At 36.5% G+C, this 10,520-nt stretch overlaps 1 pseudogene; it reads right to left on the bottom strand.

The window, feature by feature from the left end:
* Nucleotides 1–4,222: 4,222 nt before the first annotated feature.
* LOC130885126 (elongation factor 1-alpha 1-like) lies at nucleotides 4,223–5,787 on the bottom strand (annotated as a pseudogene).
* Nucleotides 5,788–10,520: the final 4,733 nt, after the last annotated feature.

Raw genomic sequence — 10,520 nt, 5'->3', positions numbered from 1 at the left:
GCAGAAGTTACATTGCTGAGGTATTTTGGGAATGAATCCTATTTTGAAGGGAAGAATTATGGCTTCACAAGGTTTTTGCAGATATGACAGTGACTTTTCCAAAAGACAAGTGTTCCTGCAACTCAGCAAAATGGGTGCCTCATAAGTTATATACACTTGTGAGTCTGCCTTTATGAATCTGTCAGCGATGTATCTTCTCTATCGTGTTGTGGGCTCCAACATTCTATCTGTATAATGTTACTTGTGTGTATGTTTTCAGGACTGGATGTTTGGCACTGGACAATCAATTTGAGTGATGTTCCTTTTGTCAGACTCTTTCCCCCACTCCTTCCTTTCAGTGGCCTATCGTTCCTATGACAGTTGAGGACTTGCAGGCTTTTCTTTATCCAGTTTGATCTGATCATTGATGTTATACTTGTTCAACTCATGTTGCACTTGTCATGTTGATGAGATCTTATGGGTGTAGCTTCTGACATTGCTGGCAGATTCTCACAACAGATTCCCAGATTCTTGGGCTCTTACAATTCTACTTCCCCTCTTCTGAAATGCTCTGTGAACCTTATTTCAGAGAGAAAGATAAATGTAGAAGAAAGTTATAGAAGGTTATACAAGGATAGCAGGATATGAAGTGATCTGATAATCAAAATGGAAAAACTGAGTACTTTTAGGGAAGTAAATATAGTTGAAGGAGGGTGGTAGGTAATATAGTATGAAGTATACATTAAAAAGACAAGAGGAATCATGTTATGGACTATTTACACAAAAAATCTATAATGTAAGTGTTTGCAAGTATAAATGTACACATGACAGTTTTAATAAACTTTTAAAATCTTGGTTATGATGTTCCCTCCAAAATCCACTTAACAAAACCCCATTTTAAGACATGAGAAACCTCTTTTAAGTTGTTAATCACAACTGTCTAAGGCACTCTCAAAACACACAGCACATCGCTGTCGAATTTGGTGGAGGAAGATATGATTTTAAATAATATTTTATTAAATGTTTGATTTTTTACATGTATGCAATGTAGTCTCTTCATATTCATCACACACTATATCTCTCCAAATGTTCCTAGGACTATTCATCTGATCTCCCTCTTAGAGTCATGTCTTTTACTGATGTTATTAATAATCCTAAATTGGATTAACGATTTCTCTTAAAAATAATATTCATGCTCAGTCTACTTCTGAGCCTTTTTAGATCATGTAATAGATGTATAGTTAATAATCCATAGCCGGGCGGTGGTGGCTCACGCCTTTAATCCCAGCACTTGGGAGGCAGAGGCAGGCAGATCTCTGTGAGTTCGAGACCAGCCTGGTCTACAAGAGCTAGTTCCAGGACAGGCTCCAAAACCACAGAGAAACCCTGTCTCGAAAAACCAAAAAAAAAACCAAAACAAACAAAAAAAAATCCAGGAAATAAATCGGTGTATCTAAAACTATGGTTCACAGGACAGAATACATTTCATCATTCTTTAATAAAAAAAGGAATTGTTTTTATACATTTCATCCTCTAAGAAGTCTATTATAATGTTATAATATAATCATGAAATAACCAGAAAAAAGATATTTCATAGAGCAAGGAACATGGCTGGCATATTTATTTGATGCTTAGTGCTAAATAAAAGCTGGAACACTAACAAAGTTCCTGGGAAAACAGCAAAAATGAAATCAAGAATGAAACATTAAGAAAAAAGAAAAACTGAGAATTATTGTGAAAGTAGTCAGTGGGGAAGGAGTAAGATAAACATATGAGTATCAGAGTGTGAATGTTGTATTCATGTATTTTAAGAGTAGTTGTATATATATATATATATATAATTTAAAATGCCATGATTCATAAAAGAAGGCATGTATTACAGGGTATTGAGGAAGAAAAGGAAGGGGGGAAAAGATAAAAATATATTATAATCTCAAAAAATAAGAATAATTGAATGAAGAACCAGTCTTTATAAACCCGTGAAACTTTGTTAGTGATGCAACTGTCAGACCACAGCGCAAGTAATTGTGAGGATATTCTGAAAACTGCAGTTCCTTTTAGGTAGGAGTTCTATGTGGGTCATATATACGATCACTGTAGGGATGACTATGGGAATCTTAAGTTTTGTTAATGATCGACAGCACCTGTGCTCAAGATGCAAGTCTTTATTTTCCTTCTACATCCTTAGTGCATCAAAGGAGATATCCATGACTGGAGAATTGGAATTTCCAACAAGCAATGCACTTTCCTCATTGATATCAGCTTCAGCATTTCTTTTGTAAATCTTAATAATATCCTCTTATGCCTTCAGTACTTAGTGGTAAAAAATGTTTGGCAGTGACATTTTCACTGTTTGCGTTGGGATGAGCTCTTACACGGGCATATATTACATGCCTGAAAAGAAAAGCTTCCATAAACATTTTGACATTTGATTGAGTTGACTAAATTTAAAACTATGACTTATTAAAATAACCTCTGGAGCCAGATTTCTCTTTAAATGCAGTGTTAAGAAATCTGTGGTTATAACTGCCAATGTTCCTTCTAGATGGATAACACATACTTCTTATGCTGATTACCAGAAATCTCTATTATATCCTCTCTCTCTCCCTCCCTCCCTCCTGCCCGCTTCTTCCTTCTTTCTCCTTCTCTTTGTGTGTGTTTTTCCACAATGAACATTGGTTAGTGTACTGTTAATAATCAAAATAGAGAAGAATAAGTTGTTAGTAAACATTGACTATAGTACTGTAAAAATAATTCAAAAACACTTCTGAATTTTTTATCCCCATATTATTATGTAAGTTTGAGTCGTTTATGAGTGAGATATACATCTGTGCTCCTTGAATCCAAATATTTTAGATACCAACATGATGGAGAGTCCAAAAAGGATTGTTCAGGATTCTCTTTTGCCGCAGACACAATGCCTTTCAGAATACTTACCGTCTGACTTCGTTTTCTCATGTATTTCTCAATTTTCTTGGAGAGCTAGTATGTACATTTTCTCCAGCTTAGGTAAGTGGAAAGCTAATTGGAAGCCATCTCTAATATAAAAAATATCATTATCATGCAAACTATTTCACAAAATAAGTTTGCACACACATTGCTTAGGAAGTTCATATACAATAAGTCATTTGAACACATAGTCCTTCAGCTACACTTGATTTAGACAGCATATAGAAATATTTCTTTGTTACTAACAGAAAATTATTACAGGTTTATGAAGGACAGTAGTTTCATCTGCTAAGTACTAAAACTGCTAAGTTTTCTTTCAAACAACAGGTAATACGATTCCTGAAAATAATATCAAAATGCCCCCCAAATCTCCTTGTTACTTAGCCTCTATTGGTCTGTGGATGATAGCATGATTATCCTTTACTTAATAGCTAATGACCACTAATTTAGTACATAACATGATTGCATTCTGTGTTCAGGATAAGCTACACAGGATGATTTTTTTTCATCTTCCATCTATTTGAAAAAAAACAAATATTTTTTGCAGCTGTACTGTGGACAGGTGGGGATGAGACCAGGAGGAATAAGGTAGAGGAGGGGGCTGTGGAGTGAGAATATATGGGGGAGAGATGGCTGACAAGTGTAAAAACAATGTCAAAATTATAAAAATTAATTCAAACATGTCACAAATTTATACTTAAAAATAAAGTGATTACATAAAAACTATCTAAAGTTTCAGAAAATATATGAAGGATTGCAAAATTGAACCTGGATGTACACTTTAGAATAATGTTCATAAAGACAGGGATTGTGGTGTGTTCTCATTTATGTTATAATAGGATTTCTGTAATGGCTTTTGGTGATCCTCCAATCCTTGTATCCATAATTTAATATAAAGCTCTTCATTTGTGATTAGCATGACCCTAATTTCATTTTTAAACAACAGTGTAGAGCTACAATTTAGAAAATATTATTTTCATAGTAGGCTTTAAAAATAACTTTGATATAAGTTTGGGTAGGACTCAGTTTCCCAGGTTTTTATTGTCTACTTCTGTTCTCTTCTGTTCTCCTCTCCTCGCGTCTCCTCTCCTCTTCTCTCATCTTTTCTTCTCTGTCTGTCTGTCTTTTTATCCCTTTTTATTTTTAAACCAATCTTTTTTTTTTCTCATTAAACTTGTTTTAATGGGTCTCAAAATTCTGTGACAGATTTTTGGTCAAGTTATTTCCATTAAAAAGTACTGATTTTGAAAACTAATAACTTAAAACTGCCACATACACAAAAAATGGTCCACAAAACATTCTCCTTTCCTTCTGAATGTTTTACAATGCATTGTTATCATTAACCAGTCTTTTACTATTAAACTTAAATGGCCAATTGAGACAAACAGTTCTGAGACCGTTCTTCCACCACTGATTAAGACTGGGGTGGCAGGTGTTAGGAATAATATTCATTCAGCCTTCTGAGCTTTCTGGGCAGAGTTGGTGACCTTGCCAGCTCCAGCAGCCTTCTTGTCCACAGCTTTGATGACACCCACAGCAACTGTCTGCCTCATGTCATGAACAGCAAAACGACCCAGTGGAGGATAGTCAGAGAAGCTCTCGCCACACATGGGCTGGCCAGGAACCATATCAACAATGGCTGCATCACCAGATTTCAAGAATTTAGGGCCATCTTCCAGCTTCCTTCCAGAACGATGATCAATCTTTCCTTTAAGCTCAGCAAACTTGCATGCTATGTGAGCTGTGTGACAATCTAGTACAGGAGCGTAGCCAGCACTAATTTGACCTGGGTGGTTCAGGATAATCACCTGAGCAGTGAAGCCAGCAGCTTCCATTGGTGGGTCATTTTTTGCTGTCACCAGCAATGTTGCCACGTCTAACATCTTTGACAGACAGGTTCTTCACATTGAAGCCCACGTTGTCCCCAGGAAGAGCTTCACTCAAAGCTTCATGGTGCATTTCAACAGACTTTACTTCTGTTGTCATCTTGACTGGAGCAAAAGTCACCACCATGCCAGGTTTTAAAAGACCGGTCTCCACTCGGCCCACAGGGACAGTCCCAATAGCACCAATTTTATAGACATCCTGGAGGGGCAGTCGCAGAGGCTTGTCAGTTTGACGAGTTGGTGGCAAGATGCAATCCAAAGCTTCCAACAGGGTGGTCCCACTGGCACTACCATCTTTGCGAGTGACTTTCCATCCCTTGAACCAAGGCATATTAGCACTTGGCTCCAGCATGTTGTCACCATTCCAACCAGAAATTGGCCCAAATGCTACTGTGTCAGGGTCGCAGCCAATTTTCTTAATGTAGGTGCTGACTTCCTTCACAATTTCCTCCTATCTCTTCTGGCTGTAGGGTGGCTCTGTGGAATCCATTTTGTTGACACCAACAATTAGCTGTTTCACACCCAGGGTGTAAGCCAGAAGTGCATGCTCACGGGTCCGCCCATTCTTGGAAATACAAGCTTCAAATTCATCAACACCAGCAGCAGCAATCAGGACAGCACAGTCAGCCTGTGATGTGCCTGTAATCATGTTTTTGATGAAGTCTCTGTGTCCTGGGGCATCAATGATAGTCACATAGTTTTTGCTGGTCTCAAACTTCCACATGGAGATGTCAATAGTGATACCACACTCATGCTCAGCTTTCAGTTTGTCCAAGACCCAGGCATACTTGAAGGAGCCTTTTTCCATCTCGACAGCCTCCTTCTCAAACTTCTCGACGGTTCGTTTGTCGATTCCACCACACTTGTAGATCAGGTGGCCGGTTGTAGTGGACTTACCGGAAACGACGTGTCCAATGACGACGATGTTGATGTGAGTCTTTTCCTTTCCCATTTTGGCTTTGAATTAGCCGTGGTTTTCACAACACCTGCTTTCTGATGGCAAATTCATTGTGAAAAAGCTTTTTAAAACAATCTTATATTTTATACAAATCCCAGTTCTGTCTTTTTTCTAGTCCTCTAGTTCCCCCAACCTTCTCTCTGACCTACCACCCATGTACTCCTCAGAGAGGGTGATGCCTCCTCTGTCCCATGTCCTCTACAAAGTCTGTCACATCACTGGAGGCAGGACTAAGGCCTTCCCCCTCTATCTATGGTGAGCAATGCATCCTTTTATAGAGAATTAACACCAAAGAGCCAGTTCATGCACTAGAGATAAATACTGGTTTCACTCTTAGTGGCCCCACAAAATGTCCAAGTCACACAAATGTCACCCACACTCAGAAAACCTAGTTTAGTACTATGTAGTTTCCCCAGCTGTCAATCTCGAGTCAGCAAGCTCCCACTTGCTTTGATCAACTGTTTTGTGGATTTCCCTATCTTGGTTTGGCCCCTTTTCTTATCATATTGCTCCTTCCTTTCTATGACTAGACTCCAGGAGTTTTGCTCAGTGTTTAGCTGTGGATCTCTGCATCTGCTTCCATCAGTTACTAAATGAATGTTCTAGGATGACAAATAAGGCAGTCATCAATCTGATTACAGGGGAAGGCCAGTTAAGGTATCCTCTCCACTATTGCCTAGGTTCTTACCTGGGGTCTTCCTTGTGGATTTCTGGAAGTTTCCCTAGTGCCTGGTTTCTTGCTAACCCAATAATGGCTCCCTCTTTCAAGACATATCTTCTTTATGTTTAAATATGTTCCATATTTTTGTATCTATTGAGGTTTGCTTTGTTACTGAGTATTTTGTTTGTTTTTTGAGGTTTTAAACTGTGCTGAAAAGAAGTTATATTCTTTTTTGTTAGGGTAGAATTTTCTATAGATAGCTGTAAAAACCATTTGAGCCATAACTTCTGTTAGTTCCTTTATTTCTCTGTTAAGTTTCTTTCTGGCAGTCCTGCTCAGTGGTTAGAGTGGGGTTTTGAAGTCCACTGATATTAATGCGTGGGCTTGATGTGTTATTTAAGCTTTAGTAATATTTCTTTTATAAATGTGGATACCCTTGTATTTGAAACATAGATGTTCAGAATTGAGACTTCATCTTCATGAATATTTTTCTGTGATGCATATGACATATCTTTCTTCATCTCTTTTGTTAGTTTGAAGTCCATTTTGTTAGGTAGTAAGATAGCTACACCAGCTTGTTTCTTAAGTCCATTTAATTGGAAAGTCTTTTCCCAGCCCTTTAATTTGAGGTAATGTCTGTCTTTGAAGTTCAGAAGGATATGTCCTGTTATCATATCCATTTTTTAGCTTGCTTCCTTTTATACATGAATTGAGAACATTGACATTAAGAGATATTAATGACCAGTGATTGTTATTTATTATTTTTTGGTGAATTGTGTGAGTGTTTTTCTTCAAAACTTACTAGTTTGGGATTATCTATTGCCTGTGTTTTTGGTGGGTGTAGCTAGCTTCCTTGGGTTGGAGTTTTCCTTCTAGTATTTTCTTAAGTGCTGGGTTTGTCGATAGGTATTGTTTAAATCTGGTTTTGTCATGGAATGTTTTATTTTCTCCATCTATGTTGATTGAAAGCTTTGCTGAGTATAGTAGTCTGGGCTGCCATCTATGGTCTCTTACAGTCTGCAGAATGTCTATGTATGGCCTTCTTGCTTTCAGAGTTTCCATTGAGAAATCACGTGTGATTCTAATAGGTCTACCTTTATATATTATTTGTGTTATGATGTATGGAACAAGTGACCCTGGCAGGTCCTACTACTGGTAGGAGACTGCAGCAGGTAAGAGACAGATAGATATTCCATGAAGAGAGAACTTAGGTGTGGAGAGTCTATTTAGTGGGTATTGGGAGGGTAGGAGATATTGGGGGAGAAAAAAGGAGAGACAGAGAAAAAAAGAGAGAAATAGGGGTACAGAAAAAGAAAAAGAGGAGAAAGTAGAAGGGAAGGGAAAGGACACAGAAAGCTGCCTCTTCAGAAGAGGACAGAGAGAAAAGGGGAGAAAGTAGAGTCCAGCTTGCCTCTGCAGGAAGGGGGAGATGAGGAATTGTTGGAGCTTGTCTCTTAAAGGGATGGGGTACTAAAAGGAAAGGTTAGCAAAATTACAACATCCCCATTTTCTCTTAATATAAAAAGGCAAGGATTTAAGCGTTGTTTTCTTTCTTTTTTTCTTTCTTTCTTTCTATATTTCTTCCTTCCTTCCTCTCTCCCTTCCTTCCTTTTTTCATTTTTATTTTTTTAATTTATTTTACATACAGACTACCAGAGAGAAACAGACCACAGTTTCCCCTCACTTCTCTCCTCCCATTCCCTCCCTCAACTCCCTCCTTCCCCTCTTTCACTCTTCAGCTTCTGTTTAGAAAGGTAGAGGCTCTGATGGGTATAATCAAAGCATGGCACCTAACTAACCTGGGCTCATAGGAGCTCACAGAACCTGGTCCAAAATCCAGTGAACGTGCATGGAACCAATTTAGGCTTTCTACATATGTGTGACAGTTGTGTAGCTGGGTTTATTTGGGGGACTCCTAGCCGTGGGAACAGGGGCAGTCCCTAACACTTTGGCTGGCCTTTGGGAACTATTCATCATACTGGGTTACCCTTAATACGAGAAAAGGTGCTTAGTCCTACCTCATCTTATTTGCTTCTTTTAATGAAACATTTTTTATAACTTGAGGGACCTTATAGAATTCTAATATTACAAGAATCTCAGTGTTACCTCTACGCAACATAGCTTGAGGAAGCAAAATCAGCTATCAGTGAGGACTGTGAACTTGGAAAACAATTGTTATCCAGTCTAAGCTTCCTAAAAAATGGTGACAATAGATGTTTTTTTGTTGTTACCTTGAAAATCTCAAAAGTCAGAGAGCTCTATGTAACCCCGGTCTAAATTCTGGCACATGAAAATATGTGATAACGAAAAATGCTGTTGGATAGGCAATCTGAAATGTTATGCAAACATACCTGGGCAAAAACAAAGGTAAATATTGGATTTTGTCTTAAAGGCCTCTTAAACACACGGACAAGATTTTATTTTCTAGTAGAAAATAGCTATTCTTTAGTATTGTGGCAGATCTATAAATTCTCTTACTTTTTTTGAGTATGATTGGTACAAATGAATTAAAGAATTAAAATAATTTAGGGGAGGTTTCCATTTTTATTAATGCTAATGTAAACGCTACAATGACTAAAATATTAGTACATATAAAGTTACTCTATAAATAGAATAAGCTAATCATAATGATTGATTATATTTCGCAGCAGTTTTAGTGGTTTTTAAGGACTGTCACGACTGACATTTGTTAAATAGCAACTAATGTGTATCAAAATTGTTTCAATTTCAACAATATTTCACTGGGTTTTAAATTCTGAAGAAAAATATTCTATTTAATTAACAAATTTGTACAGGATTCAAAATTTGAAGTGTAATTACTCTTATGCCAAAATCCATATCAAATAAATAAAAATTCAAATCAAATAGCAAATATATTTTAATGGCAAGTTTATATATAAACTTCTTTACATACAAAGCATTGTGTTCTCATTGTGATACTTGTGTTTAAGTGTAATGAATGTTATGACATTGAATTTATTATAATGACCATTCTTCAAGAACTTTACAGTAAATTGGTAAAATAAGAATGAAACCATTTCAGCATAATAAACTTATAGAACAATACCTTGCATATACTAAGGTCCAATCCATACTAATTGTCACTTTAAAATTGTAAAATTGCATGCAATATTGAAGTATTTAGTCTGAAAATATAGAATATTAGAAACATGAATTTTTGAAATATAAGAAAAATTATTATTTAGGGATAGAACAACATATTTTATTCCAAGTATATTTCCGGGTTTAATTATTATTTTTTTTTTTAGTTCAAGAGCATATAGTTATTAAAGAGCTACTTGTGATTCAAACACAATTTAAGACCTTCAGAAGATGTAATATTTTCTTAAAGATTCATCTTTATTTTTATTTAAATCTATGTTGTGCCTCTGAGTAGTCTTATGCATATGGAAGCCAGAGAGTGTTTCGGATCCTCTATAGCTGATGTTACAGGGATTTGTGAGATGCCATCCCCTGTAACAGCAGCAAGTGTTGTTAATTACTGAGCCATTTCTACAGCCTCAGGAAACGTTTTAGAGTGGTGTCTGGTAGTATGGAAAGGATACTAAAAAATGGGCAGAGTCCAAGTACTGAATTGAAAGTTGACTAAAATTTAAGAAGCTATGAACGTGTTAGAATTTGGGCCAATATCTACCAGCCATTAGGAGGCAGATGGAATTGAATAAATAAATATGGCATGCAAGATCATGTGAACAGTCCATATACAAAACTGAAATGAAGAACATATGCTGCAGTTCATTAAAACTTCTGCCTTTAAATCTATGCATAATAAAAAGATACATGCTATGCTCGAATTTGCATATGTTCGTTCTCTTAAGTTTTGAAAGAAGTTCTAAGAAGTATATAAAATTAAGTATTTTTATAGTTCTGACATTCATAGATTTTTCATTTTTAGTGATGAACATGAGTTTAAATAAATATTCAATAGTGAAAATGTAAAGTTCTTTGTGCAGCTCCACAGCTTCCCTTTGAATAGTTGCTCTAACCATGCAGGAGTTCATTGAGTTGTATAATCTTTGAATCTGATTAATTTCAGTGTGTGATATTTTTTATTTGCTACATTTTG

This window comes from Chionomys nivalis, chromosome 12 (assembly GCF_950005125.1).
Source record: "Chionomys nivalis chromosome 12, mChiNiv1.1, whole genome shotgun sequence".
NCBI lineage: Eukaryota > Metazoa > Chordata > Mammalia > Rodentia > Cricetidae > Chionomys > Chionomys nivalis.
Note: the sequence above shows the minus strand (reverse complement) of the source record. Positions and strands in the feature narration are given on the sequence as shown.